Source organism: Peromyscus californicus, unplaced genomic scaffold, assembly GCF_007827085.1.
Source record: "Peromyscus californicus insignis strain IS unplaced genomic scaffold, ASM782708v3 Scaffold_4__1_contigs__length_199733344, whole genome shotgun sequence".
NCBI lineage: Eukaryota > Metazoa > Chordata > Mammalia > Rodentia > Cricetidae > Peromyscus > Peromyscus californicus.
In genome coordinates this window covers 130,699,899-130,716,813 of record NW_026294562.1, presented here as the reverse complement: position 1 = coordinate 130,716,813, position 16,915 = coordinate 130,699,899, and positions in this window count along the sequence as shown.

The window sequence follows — 16,915 nt, the reverse complement described above, 5'->3', positions numbered from 1 at the left end:
TCATATGAAATAGCTTAGACATCCATTGAGTGATAGATGGAAAGTAAAAATATACATTTACACACTGGAATATTATTCATCTGCAAAGAAAAATTAAGTTAGGAAATTTGCAGGTAAATGGATGAAGCTGAAAATGTCCATTCTATGTGAGGTAACCAGACCCAGAAAGACAAAAGTTATATACTTTCTCTCATTGGTGGATGCTACATTTTAATCTTCAGATATATACATTTCACTTAGAATAACCACTGAGACTAGGAAATTAGTAAGGGATCATGGGAGAGTTCTCAGTGGAGGGAAGCTAGAACACGGTGGTAGAAAGACTAAAGGAAAATAATCGAACCTGAAGGGTGTAAGTCAGATGGAAGGTAGGAGGGCAGCATAGAGGAAAGAATAATAAAAGGATCAATAAATCACACAAAGATGTTTTGAAAAATTCTTATGGAAAACTATCCTATAGCACCTTTCCATCTCTCTCTCTCTCTCTCTCTCTCTCTCTCTCTCTCTCTCTCTCTCTCTCTCTCTCTCTCTCTCTCAATACTACAAACTGAGAAATGAAAAGCCACATGACAGGAATGGGTTACCTCCTTTGGAGTTGTTGGCTAGTGAGGTCCTATAGTCCTCTCAACATTATAGACTATCCCAATGCTATTGCTTATGCCTCAGAACTTGTTGGTAAGACCCTATTGCAGATGACACCACAAAACTGAGTTATAGCACACAGTGGAAGAAAGCTGGTACCAATGTAGAAGCCCCATCCATATTTGTCTAGCTTTCATAGTGCTGAAGGTGCTATGCATGCTACCAGAGGAGAAAAGTAATCACCAGTCTTACTCAACAGCGAACCTCTGAGCTACAATAATGGCTGGCCTGAGACAATGAGCCCTCCTGTGCAAAGTGGCATGAACACCATGCAAGTACTCAACCACTTTCTAGTTTTATTGAAGGCTTATTCCACAAGATGAAACCCATATCTGGCACCATTATTTGGCCAAGACCTCTGACTAGAGATGTAAGAGGCCCTAGAAGAGAACCTACTACTACTTTTCTGCTAAAAAGACATAGAGTTAAATTGACTTCTAATGCCTTATCATTATAACCATAGATCAATTCATCTCTCAATCCTAATATGAGAAGGTTCTATTTGCATAGATGGTGATTAACACAGAGATCCACCACTGACCAAATTAGAGAAAGAAAGAGCCTACAGAATTCTCAGTCCTAAACTATATATCTGTATTGCACCCCCTTTCCCCAAGGCCCAGGGATCATCGTCAAAAAACAGCACAGAAAGAATGTAAGAGCCAGAAGTGGTAGATGACTACATGGGAATAGTGTACCTCCAGGCACAGCAGGACAGTGCACATATGAATTTACAGAGGTTGTGACAGTAGGCATAAGACGAGCACAAGTATAGTTGGATTTCTTTGGTCTCACCAAGCCCCTGAAGTTCCGTGGCCCATTTATAAAATAATTGTTCAGAAGCTTATATTAATTGTAACTGCTTAGCCATTAGCTCAGGCTTATTACTGACTAGCTCTTACATTTAAATTAACCCATATTCTTATTTATGTTTAGCCATGTGGCTTGGTACGTTTTCTCGGTTTTGTCTTGTCATCTTGCTTCCTCTGTGTCTAGCTGGCAACTCCTGACTCAGCCCTTCCTCCTCCCAGAATTTTCTTCATCTGCTTGTCCCACCTGTACTTCCTGCCTGGCTACTGGCCAATCGGCATTTTATTTATCAACCAATCAGAGCAACACATATTCACAGCATACAGAACAATATCCCACAGCACTTTCCCTTTTCTGTCTAATCAAAAAGGAAGGTTTTAAATTTAACATAGTAAAATTACATGTAATAGAAGTTATCAAGCAAGAATTACAGTTACAATATCTAGTCTATTTGTATTTGGCAAAATTAAAGAAAATATTCTATTTATCCTATATTTGTGAGTCTAAGGTTTTATATCTAATTTATCTTTATCATAACCAAGGAAAATTATAACTATCTAGTCTTCAACCATATCAAAGACTCCAGAAGGATATAATATTAACTAAGTAAACAGGAAATGCATTGTAATCAACTTCCAAAATTCTGGAAATGACAGAGACAGCTGCCTGCCTGGAAAATCATCTAAAGTTCCTGTAACATTGAGGCATCCATCTTCAGCCTATAGGTCTAGAGTCTTTCAGTTGCTTCTCTCTGTGTCTGGCAGTTTCTTCTGTGAAGCAGAACCTGAAAGATCATTTCACCTTGCAAAGTTCAGTGGTCACCTTCCTATGGGTCCTGCATGCCCATTTTATACAACATACTGTCAATCAGTCAACGCAAGGGCACTTTTTTGCCAAGTGGCTAACTTTTGCCACAAAGAAAGCAAACTCCATGATGAGTTTCTTCAATGTCCATTATCTTATTTAAAGTAGATTGATCCTGCCAGGAGCAAACGTGTCTCAATATCCAGAAAAGTCTAAGTTTTTAAAACATTTAAATGCCATATTCTGTAGGTCTTTAAAGTGTTTGAAGATTATCTACCTAATTGAAATATATCTATGTATACCTTGAAAACTTAACTAACATGATTAGAAGTTTGATTATCATAGATGACTAATTTTGTTTTGTTTTTCGAGACAGGGTTTCTCTGCATAGCTTTGTGCCTTTCCTAGAACTCACTTGGTAGCCCAGACTGGCCTTGAACTCACAGAGATCTGCCTGGCTCTGCTTCCCGAGTGCTGGGATTAAAGGCGTGCGCCACCACCACCCGGCTGATGACTAATTATTAATCTGTATTTCTCAACTATACACTGTAATTTCAAATGAATTACACAAACAATATACTTTAAACAAGAGTAGAAATATACATACAGTATAACAAAATTAACTTTAAATTTGTATCAATAAACTAAAATCAATAGCAATGTAAAACATTTTTAAACAAGTTGTTGCTCTTTAAAGTAGATTCAAAATCAACCCTTTATCCTATCATATCTTTACTATCCCCTTTTCATTTTTAGAAAAAGTTTGCATTTATAATCAACCATCTTTAAATAAAAATAAACATTTATAAACAATATTTTGGGAATTTGTTTGTAGCTTCTCATACTACTTCCTGCTGGATGGGGGTGCTGGTAATCTTATGGGGATCTTGAGAAAATTAAGGATTATGGTCAAGTCCTGAATGGAGTAGTCTGTGAGGCTGCATTGTCTGAGCCAGTTGCTTTGAAGCTGATCTGGATGTTGGAACATCTGGAGACCTCTCAGGGGGTCTTCCTTGATCAAATCATATAAACCTAGAAGCAACCCACAGGTGCTCCTCTTCTGTGGAAACAAAAGCAGAGCCTCCTTTCCAAAGCAACATAACCTTAGACTCAAGTTTTGAAGTCAAGATACCTTTAAAATATACATATTGGTTTAACTAAGTAGCCTTTACAATCAAATGTCTTTCTGCAGTTAAAAATCCCACAGACAATATAAGCTAGACCCTCTATGTGATTTTCATTTTTACATGGCTTAACCTTTTATATTACCTTTACTGTCTCTTTAAAGACTTTATTTTTTAAAACTATTTCTTTATATAACTGTCTATATTTATTTTCTTCTCTCTTCCAAGCCTACATACATTTTTTTACACACATTGCAAACTATTTAGGGTTTATACCATCTGAATCTGTCTTATTGTGAATCTATTGCTTTAAATTGCAGTGGCTATTCCTGAACATGAAGCCTTGGCTGCTGACTCAGCCCACCTTAGCTTTTCAACATGGTGGTGGTACATTTACCTCCAGCTCTGGGGGAACCATGCTCATTGCTGACTCTGTGAAGCAGTGGGTCTATGCTTTCATCTAACAGCATGTAAACCAAAAACTTTTTCTTTCTTTCCCTTTTTTCTTTTTTTTTTTTTTTTGGTCTATATTAGCAAAAGCTATATCCACCATGCTCCATGCTGTGTGGCTTTCAGACTCCAATGTGTACAGTGGTAGGAATCTGCCATGCTGCACTCAAGCCCATATGCTATGAACCCGCCATACAGTAGCTCAAGTTCACATGCTACAGCGTCTCTGTACCTTGGTGTCTCTATATCTCAACCCGCATGAGACATGAAGTAGATAACTGTTTTTTGCTTCATTATTGTGTGTTTAGAAGCCTTTTTGAAAATCCTTTTAGGCCTTATGGAAATTTGAGAGCCTGTGTTGGTACACCAAATGTAGCTGGAAGTTTTCCAGTGTCCTGCCTGGCCCCGCACAGTCCAGACAAATCTGTCTTACTTGCATCCACCAAGTAAACACACAGAGGCATATATTAATTATAACTGCTCGGTCATTAGCTCAGGCTTATTACTGACTAGCTCTTACATTTAAATTAACTCATATTCTTATTTATGTTTAGCCACGTGTCTTGGTACTTTTTCTCAGTTCTGCCTTGTCATCTTGCTTCCTTTGTCTGTCTGGCTACTCCTGACGCAGCCCTTCATCTTCCCAGAAATCTCCTTATCTGCTTATCCCACCTATACTTCCTGCTTGTCTACTGGCTAATCAGCATTTTATTTATCAACCAGTCAGAGCAACACATATTCACAGCATACAGAATGACATCCCACAGCACACAAGCTCATTGACAAGCCAAATTCCAAAATGGAGAGGAATTAGGCAGAAAACCTAACCCAGAAAAGAGTTACTTGCAATTGATAGCTTCTGGAAAGACAGTTAGTTTTCTTTAAAGTAGACACTGGTAAGTTGACTGTGCTTCAGTGGAAGACCATACATCAATAGTGAGTGTATGGGCAGCACCAATTGCACTTAATGGGTTAAGTATAAAAGAGGATACAAAGTTGGATGGGAAAGGAAGGGAGGGCAGATATACCGTGAGATGAGGAAAGGAGTGAATGGGTGAAGGTCATTAAAACACATTGTACAAAATTCTCAAAGAAGTAATAAAAAATAAAATAAAGTAGGAACCATGCAGAAATTTGCACACATTCATATCAAAATAACTGTTAGTACTTAGAGAAATTGAAAATATTGAAGTGAAAAATAGCAAACTTGCAATTGGAATAGTTCGGTCAAATATGAGTCTAAGTATGAATTAAATGTATGCAGAGACATTGCCACACAGATGTAAATAATCTTGCTTCAAATAGACCATAAAGTTTGTATTACTTTTCATGCCAACAAAATAAGACCAGAAAAAAAACAGAAAAAATAAAAATAGCTTACTTTGTTTAAAATAATACTTTGACTCTCTAAAGAAAAACACAACAGAAGTTGAGAATTTAACTTTTGCCCTGAGTTTTCATAAACAAGTCATTCCCCACATTAAGAATATCATTTGCTACCAAGAAACCTTGTGTAAAACACATGGGGAAAGTTCCCGAGGAATGATGGCAGAAGTTGATCTCTGGCACCCACATGTGCATATATATGTCTACACACACACACACACACACACACACACACACACACACACACACACACATTCCTGGACTTGTGCTTACACACATACATGCTTACACAAAAAACACAATTAGCTATTGATTCTTATAGTGGATAAAGGGAAAATGTAAGCATTAACCTTTGGCCTGCCATTTATGTGTAACTGAAATTGTTATTCAGATGTTATTCACAAGGTTTTTTTATACCTTGATCATAAGGACATACAAATATCAGTGCATAGGATTAAGACCACACTATTCTTTTGAATTATGAGGAAAGTGTTTTATCATAATCTTTTCATATTTAATATGTTTTCATAGTTAGTATCTAGGCATTTGCCCTGAAAAATTGTGAAATGCTGTGATTTACAATCACAACCCAGGGACTGGAAAACTGGCTCAGCATTTAAGAATTCTTGCTGGTATTGAAGAAGACTACTGTTGCATTTCCAACACCCACAGAGGGATGTGCACAAATGCCTATATATAACTCTAACTTCAGGGGACCCAGCACCCTCTTCTGGTTTCCCCAGGCACTAGCATACACATGGCACACATACACATACAGACATACATACACATAAGTAAAAATAAAATAGCATATTTAAAAAGATCATAATCAACAAAGCAAAATATTAAAACAATTTTCCAAAGCAATATGCAATCAGTTGAGAGCAAGTAGGAAATGCAGACACACAAGAAAGAGTTCTCAAACTCTTGAGTTGATTTTTTCACGACTGTGCAAGGGAGGCGTGACTTCCCATTCAGACACATAGATACATGCATGAAATCATGTCATTTACATGGCTTAACATCTATATCTTTTGTTTGACATAAAATGAATAAATTTTCATGTTATTTAGTTCTGGAAATTACATTTAGTATTAGAATAATTCCCCATATGACTTTCTATATGTTTTATAAACAATCCAGTATTTCTATACAATATTTTCCCTTTTGATGGGATACATGCTATTATCATGAATGTCCTTGAATCCATATTTGTGTCAATTTCCCTCATTTTGCCCCTAGGAGATCCTTTCTTAAAAGTGAAGTACCTTGTTCAAAGGATGTTGTTATCTGGAAGGCAGATATCATACCATGCCCACACAGAAACACACAAACCATACCAACACACCCACACACATGGAATCAATTTTCTGACACATACACATGACAATTCAAAAGAGTAAAGGTTTTAATCAGTTATTGTGATTATTAATCTGATTTGTTAACTATCTATCCTGATAAGTATATTGACCAATATTTCAATGGAGTGCTTGTCATTTTCTTGCTGAAATTGTAACACTTTTATTTCCAAGTACATTATCATTTAGCAAGTGAAGTTTTTTGAGCATCACTCAGCTATTATGTGTTAGACATTTTCTCATAGTGAACTTACAGTTCATATTTTTCTTAGAGTGAAATCTGTTATTGTTCCATTGATGTCCTGCTTAAAAATGACTTGCTACGGTTTGACAGGAGTCTTAGCACTTGAACCTGATTGTTCCTGTTCCAGAGAACCTGAGCTCAGTTCCCAGCACCCTTTTTGGGTGGTCTACAACTGACTGCCACTCCAGCTCTGAGGGATCCCAGGCCTTCTCCTGGCCTCTGCAGGTACCCTTACACATGTAACACACACATAATAATAATAATAATAATAATAAAAATAAAATATTTTTAAAAAAGATTTGCCTTTGTAGTAACTGTAACTAACATTTACTAAGTACTTAATTTGTGTTGTGATATGTTAATTAAGTAAAAATAACTATACAGTCATTTCTTTTCCTATAATCATTTGAATTTTAATATTTGTGGAATTTGTTTCAGGAAATGATATGAAGAAGCCAACTTTATTTTTCACATAATAAATGATAGCAATTCAACCCAACAAGATGTAGTAAATAATTCAATCTTTCAGAATTTGATTTAAAATTCTGCCACCAGCTTGTGTCTTTTAACAGCAACATGGATAATAACTGTCATACATTCTGCAATGACTTCAAAACATTGCCATCACTGTTAAGTTTTGAAATGCTAGAACATGATTGTTTTTTCTATCAATGAGATGATTCTTGGGAAAATTTGTTAAAATTAACTAAAAATTTTACTTTTTAAGCTTAAGCATATGTAAATTCCAACTAAATACAATAAAACCATGCCCACTAGTATTTTTACATTAAAAGCTATAACTGGAACCAATGACATAGGCCTTACTCTATTAATTTTAGTGAAGTTCTGCTTGGTAAAAATGTGTGTGTATTATCAGGTGGTGGTGGCACATGCTTTTAATTCCAGCTCTTGGGAGGCAGAGGCAAGCAGATCTCTGTGAGTTCATGGCCATCCTTGTCTACAAAGTAAATTCCAGGACAGCCACAGTGGTTACACAGAGAGACCTTGTCTCAGGAAACTACAAAAAAAGTATGTGTGTTTATATTACTGATCAAGGCATTTAAAAAAGGCACAATATGAATAATATCACCTTGGATGCAATTTATACACTGTATTCTATCTCTGAATATACTAAAATATCATATCACAGATGAAGAATTAACTTCCCACCAGGGAAAAAATAAATTAAGACTTCCTGCTTTATAAGTTGGGAAAACCTAGATCTAAAATTCAATTTCTGAAGCTCAATAAATCAATGGAACCTAGTAGAGGACATTTGTTGTGGGTGCTGTTTTTATACATGGAAATCTTTGAACCTGGCCTGGCAGTGTTTTCCAAACATGCCAAGCAAAAGCAATCACCTGGATATTAAATCCTGAAAAGAGTCAAGGAACATAAATTCACAGGGATGAAAATTAGACCCTGAAGCACTTCTGCTGTTCATGAGAGTGAATACTAAACATAACTCATGGGCCTAATCTCTAGAACATGTTCAATGATTCATTTTTTTAAAAATATATGTTTGAGTATTAAGACAGTGAAAAACTCTTCCGAATCATTATAACCAAATTTCTACCTGCAAAAACCAGTTTCTTAACTGTCTGTTGAAAACAGGGCATATTTAAATGTTTCCTTTTGCTATCTATTTTTTTCTAGACAAAAAAGGCAATTATCTTTAAGCATCTAGATACATTCTGGGGAGGAAGATAGTTGGTTGGTTTGCTGAGTTAAGAATCATCCCTCACACATGTCTGGTTACTTCTCTTTCTACCCAAGTGTTGCTGAAAAGAACAGAAGTTGGACAAATTGGCTCTTTGGACTGGTGACTTCAAGCATAGGAACTTTAAAATCTATTTTATCATGAATAGAACAGGAAGCTTCCATTTTCCCTGCCCTTTTTCTGCAAATGCTCTGTCACATTAATGCGTAATGTGGTCTAATGAGCTTTCTGCCACAAAGACTTGTGGAATGTGCTTTCTCACAGGCAGTACAACTTAAGAGGCTGAGGCAAGGGCATTGAAACTGCTTCCCTGGGTCTCCACCAATGCTCTACCATTTACTTTATCAAGTATAGACTGTGCCTCAGTTTTCCTATCTGTAAAAGAATACATCAGGGTTGAAGTGAGGATGTATCTAGAAAAACAGGATGCAGCTAGAAAAACACTTGAGGCTGAGGAAATAGCTCATTGGGTAAAGTGGATGGTGTGTGAGATGAGGACCTGAGTTTGGAGCCCCAGGGTCCCCATAAAATCTGAACATGCATGTGAGTGCTTCTGGAAGCCGACCACAGGGGACTGTGGAGATAGGTCCCTCTCAGGGCCTTTCTGGCCAGTCAGCCTAGCCAAAACCGTGAAGGCCAGGTTCAGTGAGAGACCTTGTCTGAGAAAATAAGGTGGAGAACAGTGGAGGAAAAGACTAAATGTTGACTTCTAGCCCTGCCCCCACACAAATAAAATAGAATTAATTAAGAGGAATGCACTCAGAGCAGTGGTTTTCAAAGCATTAGAAGGCTGAGAACCACTGATTTAGAGCTTTGCTGGATACTCCGAAGAGTCCAGAAAAAGTTTATATTATTGCTACCAATGTGGACGGATTGAGTGATTTTGGATGCTGGCTTCTTGAACCATTTGTAGTTGGAAAGTGACAGTCGTCATGCTGTAAGTGACGAACAAGAAGGAAGACCGGCAGCTAGACCACGTCATCCGGCCCTGCCGGGGGCTCCCTGGCTCTTTGCTGGCAGCCTCAGTCTAAGCAAAGCCTGCGGAGGCTCCCTGTCCTTGGATAATAGAAATAAAAGCCTGCCGGGTCTTCACGGAATAAGACGAAAATTCATTTTCTTCTCCTTTCTTTAAAATTATGCCAAAGACAAATAAAGCAAGCCTAAACTTTCCTCCTCTTCCTCAACAAGAAGCCTAGCAGAATGAGCTGCTGGTTTTCTTTTACTTTTTTTTTCTTCTTCAAATTTTCCATTGAGCACGTTCTTTTAAAACAAATTTGAACTTTTCCCATCCCAATGATTCCCACGGACAGTTGGCAAAGAATCCTGGATAACTTGCAAAGCTGGGATTTTTTCCAGGCGTGAGTAACTTGTTAAAAAGCCACCACTTCCTTAATACTAACAGTGAATAGAATTCACATCCACATGAATCCTCCTTGGCCCATTGGGAGAGGGGTGTGTGTGTGTGTGTGTGTGTGTGTGTGTGTGTAAAATCTTTTTTTTTATTCATAAAACATTTGGCTCTTAGTATGCCTGTTTATATTTCACTTCTTAAAAATAAATACACTCGTTTATGCCAGTTGAGGTTAAAAGTATCCTTTTCCCCGTTACCAGCTGTGTGCTAGTGATTTTAGGACAGATGAGTTCAGAATTCACAGGGAGAATACTTGAAAATGAGTTTCCTCCTATTTCTACTAGTTGAAAGAAAAGAGGATAAAATGGTGAGCACCTTTTAAAATCAAGCATTTTCATGAAATTTGATTTTTATGTGGAAAGCTTCATTAAATATTTTCAAGTCTTATAACAAAACTGAAGGTGTGATTTTACATTTAAAGAGCAAGGTCATTATTTCCTCTGAGCCAAGGGGTGGAGTAATTCCCACAGCAACCTCTATCAGTTACTATTCTGAGTATACAGCTGCTTACCAGTGATAGTAATAGTAATATAATAATAATAATAATAATAATAATAGGATTTTGCTCATTTCTAAATATTTTTAACAGACATTTTAAAGTTATTATTGCTTTTAAAGATAAATTGTAGTGTTTTGATATTTACAACCTAGATGAAGCATGATAACCTATTATCCTGCATACTTTATTTTGTGACAAGAGCAGCTGAAGTGTATTTATAAATCTATTTATGTTCTGTTACACACGTCTGTAATAGAACATAATTTCATGTTAGCTTTTAAAGTCTGTTGTGTTTGTATGTTTGGTGAGGGATACAGAGGTCCAGGGAGATTTTACAAGGTCTTACCATGCTAAGCAGTGGTTCCTACCAGGGACTTTTCTGTCTCCCTGTGATGAGCTGGTAACTGGATTCTCCCTCCCAGAATCTCTTTATCTGAGTGTTTCACAAACAACCGCTCTTGTCTTGGCAAGGCTGGACAGGGTGTGTTTTGATAACAGGCAGTCCCGTGAGATAGTTAGCACTTCCTGCTTCCAGTCAGATGTCCCACGAGAATAACTTTTCTACATATGTTTTTACATTTTTGATCACAATCCCAGCTGGAATCAGGAAGTTTGGAGGCGGCATGGAAATGGAAACTAATTGAAAGTCACAGTGACATTGTTTGGACTTTCAAAAAGATTTAATGTTCTGGTGATTTGGGGATGGGACTGCGGATATAGGCTAGTATATACTTAAAACGTTTGATGGTGCCTCAGTTCCTTATCCAAGACTCATCATGTTTTAAAGGTAAAGAATCATAGTTTAGAGGAAAGATTTGCTAAAGGCCTAGGGAGACATGGAGTTGAATGGTTTAAAATGCTCAGCTAAGGGGCTTTATTGAAGTATGATTCCATATTATTACAAGCCTGCAGCTTTGCCCCAAACTCCATATCATCTTATATCCATATCTGTCTGCTGAGGGTAATATGTGCTAGTGGAAAAAGAGGCCAGAGCATTCAATTGCCTCTTCAAAAGGCGGTGTTTTTGCTAAGCCATCCCAGAAGACACTGCTTGGTTCTTTGAGCTTCTTTTTGTCCTTTTGATGAGTGGTAAAAGAGGGTCCCCTTGCACACACTGAGTGACAGTGGGTGTGGGCTGGGTCGTTACATGGAGTCTGCCCCACACAAGAGCTAAAAATATCTGAACTCTGCCTCTGACACTTTTCTTTTCAGTCTCCTAAGAACACCTCTCAACAAGCTCAGATCTTTTAGACATCCATAAAACCCTGGTCTCTCTTGGCACCGATTCTGCTGATTGCTAGGCCTGAAATAGAAACAGGAGGAAGGCGGGGTCTGCTGCTCACTTCCACTCTAACTATTTACGTTTAAGAATCACAAGATACAAGTAACGTTATACGGATGCAGTGGGCTGTATTTGGGAATATATGTATATGTACATAGATATGTGCAGCAGTAACATTGATGAAAAAGAGGCTATGAATTGCAAGGAGGGTAGGGGTGTGTATGGCGGGTTTGGCGGGAGGAAAAGGAAAGAAATAGTGTAATTAAAATATAATCTAAAAATGCAGGTTAATTGCTTAAATAAAATAAGCAAATATATGCACATGTATCCCTAAAACCCCAACTCAGTCTTCAATCAGAGATGGGACAGTTTCTGCCATGACATTTCAGACAACCCGAGCAAACCCAGGCAGAAGGACCTTATCACTCAGACCCTTTCCGGTGCTCTGTTTGACACCTTATGAAGGGCTTATTTTGATCACTGTTGCTATTTGCTATTTTTTTTCTTTTTTAAATTTTATCTTATTTTACAATACAATTCAGTTCTACATATCAGCCACGAATTCCCTTGTTCTCCCCCCTCCCGCCCCCCTCCCCTTCCCCCCAGCCTACTCCCCATTCCCACCTCCTCCAGGGCAAAACCTCCCCCCTGAGATCAACCTGGCAGACTCAGTCCAGGCAGGTCCAGTCCCCTCCTCCCAGGCCAAGCCAAGCAACCCTGTATAAGCCCCAGGTTTCAAACCGCCAACTCATGCAATGAGTTTTCTATGAAAATTCCAAGGGTGATTTTTGGTGGTTTTGGTTTTTTGTTGTTGTTTTGTTTTGTTTTGTTTTTGTTTGTTTTGTTTTGTTTTGATGCTTTCATATTGTTTTGTACTGACCACATAGAAAGAAAGCAAATACTTACTGAAGATCAACGATATGCCAGCCTGTTCCATATTCTATCCTGTTCTCTTATTCTTAAAGTAGATTAATGACATGTCTGTTCTTACTGCTTTTACCAAAAGAGAGAGGAAGTTAGCTGTGGTTAAATGTGGTCAAATTCATGGAAAGGAAACTCCAAAGCTTGTATTAAAATCTGAGTTTGGGCAAGACAAAAACTCTGTTCTTTGTTATGCATTGCCTACTCTTCAGATTCTGACAGTGGATGTTGAAGGATTCTGGGTACAGACCATCAGTATGGGCAGAGGTCAGCAATTCTCCAGAGCAAACATACTTAGAAATTTTGGTTTAAAATTATGTTTTAAACAATCCTTAATTGTCTTGGGTCAAATAACCCTGTAGTGATGCAGGAGAATGTCCTTGCCCTTGCAGACGCCTAATGATGTCTTTAGGGTTTGATGTCTGCAGCTTACCGTCAGATGAGTCAGCTAAACTGTTTATGATTGGCATATCCAGCTGCAGAAGTGCTGGCTGTCCAACTCTTTCAGATCTTCCCACATTTGAACATCTTTCAAAATAAAAGGTTGGGGGAGAATATTACCTTTGTATCTTTTCAACACCAGAGAATCTGTAGGTACTTACTATGAGCCAGGAAATCAAGTCTTCTTTATGCTGACTGTCTTACATATTCATCAATGGGAAAATAACAGTCTTAAAAGTCTAATTTATAGAGAACAGACTAGACAAGCAGATGTTGTACTGGTGGATATTATAAGTTTCAGTGCTTCTGTGACAGAGAAATCAAAATGTTGTGTCAGGTTCTGGGGTCCCCTGAGTCATAGTAAGATAATCAATGGGGTCCATAGATCCTATGGAGAATGTAGTTCCCCCCTGAGCTGAGGGTTCTTTGTGGCTTATTCTATTTTTATCCAGGAATATTTCTGAGATTATTAAATGCTGAGTTTAGTTAACTAAGGAATGTCACGAGCCCCTGGGGCTTTCTTTGGATAATCACTTATGATTTTGAATGAAAAAGCAGATATGAGAAAAGGAAATGGTTTAATGCAGAGATATCCTGGTCAAAGCAGACTCTCAGATCACATTTAGTTTAGTGTCTACTATGCATCAGCTACCTTGAGGAAACTTCTCTTTCCATCCTTACTTGTTCCCTTAATCTCTCCATTCTTCCCTCTCTTCCCCCCTTCTTTCCTTCTCTTCGCCTCTTTCTTGGGAGTATTTATAATGCCTTTTTAGAGAGAGAGTGGCTAACGATCAGTTCAAGTAATTGTGTATTCAAACTCTAGTTTTTTTAGGATGACTAACTTGTATTGAGTGCCGTCTGTGTGCCAGGCATTAGAGCTTATCTAGGAAGGGAGACCTCAAGTTTGGAAGTCATTCTTAGAAGTAGTGGAAGAAGATAAACAGGAGACAGATCCTGATTTGACATCTACTGGATGAAGCATTAGATGAACTTCTTTATGTTTAGGTAAGCAGTGTCCTAAATTGAAAGACAGTCATGTAACAGCCATTGTATGACTGGAGAAATATACTTATCAATAAAACTGTCAGAGAGGTGGAGGATTACAGTGGAACAGAATGGGTAGTTCAGACACCCAGAATTTAAGGAAAATCATTTTTGATAAATAACATTAACTCTCAATCTGATAGTTCTTTGACCAGTTCACCCCCTCAGATATGAAGAACTCAGTTAGTGGAGAGTTATCCTGGGATAGTTGGTCAATAGGGCATGTGGATCTGACATTCATCATAGGTAGACCTATGAAGTTATAAAAATTCCTATTCTGAATGCAGCAGAACTGAAGCATGGAGTCAGGGGAAGGGGAAGGCTACAGGAACATTGCAAACAAGCTTCTCTTTAGAACGCAAAGCAAAGAGGAAGACCCATGAGCTAAAGCTTTGATCTTCAATGTCTCCAAAGCCCTATATGTTAAGGGTTTGACAAACTGTGGAGCTATCAGGAAGTGATGGGACTTTGAGGATGTGAGGTCCTAAGGGAGGAAATTAGGCCATTAAAATGTGCTCTTTAAGAAAACAGTATTGGAATATTGGGCCCTCCACTTACCTTTCACATTCTGATCACCCTGAGGTGAGGAACCTTCTCCACCTCAGGCTACTGCCAAGCTCCATAGACCCCAAGGCAGCTAGGACCACCAAGCACCCATTGAGATCACTAAAAAGGCCTTCTTATCTTAAAATGAATTGGTAATCTTTTTGTTACAGTGAGAAAATGCTAATACACCCAGACATTCTCAAACCTATTCTTCCTGGACCAGGTGAACAAAATGGAAACTGAGGTAGGAGAAGAAGAAAATTTAAAATTAATTTAAAATAAAAAATTATTAAAAATATCACATAATTTCTGGAATTTTTCATTACACTCATTGCACAAATGGTACCTGTTATGGCATATCGGTTTTCATCGGCTTAAAAACCAGCCTTCCTTTGGAGACTCTAGGTCCTATGCACTTACATTCCTCCTCAGCAAATGTTTGTGTTTTTAATAATACTAAGGTGAGTTTTGATAGAAGATAAGATAAAACATGAATTCAAAAGAATACCTCAAGGAAGCATGGCTATATCCAGTAGCTTTCAAGGACCGGCACCCAGTTGTAATTACTCTCACAACTATTTTTGCCCAATGAGTACAGTCACTGTACAATTTTAGCCTCCTTTTGTGCTGTCTTGATATCCTTTATGACATCTCAAAACTATTTTTAAACCATGCATTATTAAAAAAAATCCAACTTGGGTATTCATTAGGTTAAGATGGATGAGAACAAAGCTTTATCCTCAACAGATGCCCCACTTAGGCATAACAATCTAATTCTATTTAATTTAGTCCCTGGCATCCTCGCCTCCTCCTGTCAGAGTGAATCAACCTGAGTGCTAATTTCTGAGGCAAAACCTCTGTGATCATTTCACTCGTGATTTAATCCAGATCTAACCTCAGGCCTTTAGAGGTTCAAGGTCAATGACCCAATTTACTCTGCCATGCGCCTCTGCGGCAGGAAGCATTGTGATTCCTCGCAAAGCTTTTACAGTATATGCGATTTCTTTCCTGGGTACCTTCACCAAATCTAGCAGGAAGTGAGAGGTGGCTTTAGATGTTAAGTTGGTGAGATTTGGCAAAGGTTTGAGGGTCTTGGGCTTCTGGCGATTCAAGAGAAAGGGTGTTGGTGCAACCTTTGGACCTCTTAGCAGAAGCCAGCAGGATGAAATGGTTTGATTTGCTCCAAGGAAAAGAGTAGTGGTCACTGGTGTCCTGGCCAATCATAAGCATTACTTTCCAAAGGAATCCTGGACTTTAAACACTCAGTACAAGATGTGTTGAGGTATAAAGGTATATGGATCGTGCTGAATATCCTCAGAGATGAATGAACACATATGAGCTCAACTCTTAGTCTACATTTTATTTTATTTTTTTAACCACAAGTGTCTTTCTCATCTCCTTTTTCCACAGCACTTAATACATTTTGTGAATTTTCTTTTATGTTTTAAATAATTTTCCCTTCTTCGATGTCCCAGCAGCCTATCTGCCGGGAGCAGAGGATCGTTGAAGAGTCTCTCTTTAAGTAAGGAAGGTACCCCGGCGACACACAGCTGCACTCAGGGACAGCAGCTCCACAGTGGTGTCCCTCCCACGAGGAGTTAAACTGGGTTTCTGTGTCAAAGATGCTGAATGGAATTGGGGGTGGAATTGTTAAAATTGGAAATGACCTATTTAACTACATGCGCCTTCCCCAGGACTGGTATAAATACGTCCAACTTTCAAATTTTCTCATCAGAATGAGCTTGTCGTTGACTTTGATGCAGACAGACTTGTCTTACAGGAAACAGAACTCGGATGATTGATCTTTATAAATCTCTGTAATCTTTATGGTGTACCAGTGTTGCTCTTTACAACAACACAGAGTTGCCTTAAATCTTCCTGAAGCTTGAAAAAAAATAAAATAATAGAGGGATAAGAGAGAAAATAAATAGTCCTTACAAATTAAAATAATGCTTAGTTATTTTTTCCTTTACAAGGAAGAAACAAAGAGCATAGCTGTATAACTACACTATAATGTTGAGATGGACATTTGTTACCAAATTCCTTTGATGTGGGTTCATGATTGCATTGCTTAAAATAAAATTCCATGGCAATATCGCCTAATAAAATAAAAAAAAATATCTAATTTCCATGTTGACCTTCCTAAATCACTTAGTCATCAAGGATGAATGCAAAGAGAATTCCAGAGGTAACTGCTAAGGAAGTTTATCAGGAGTCCTGACACACAATAATT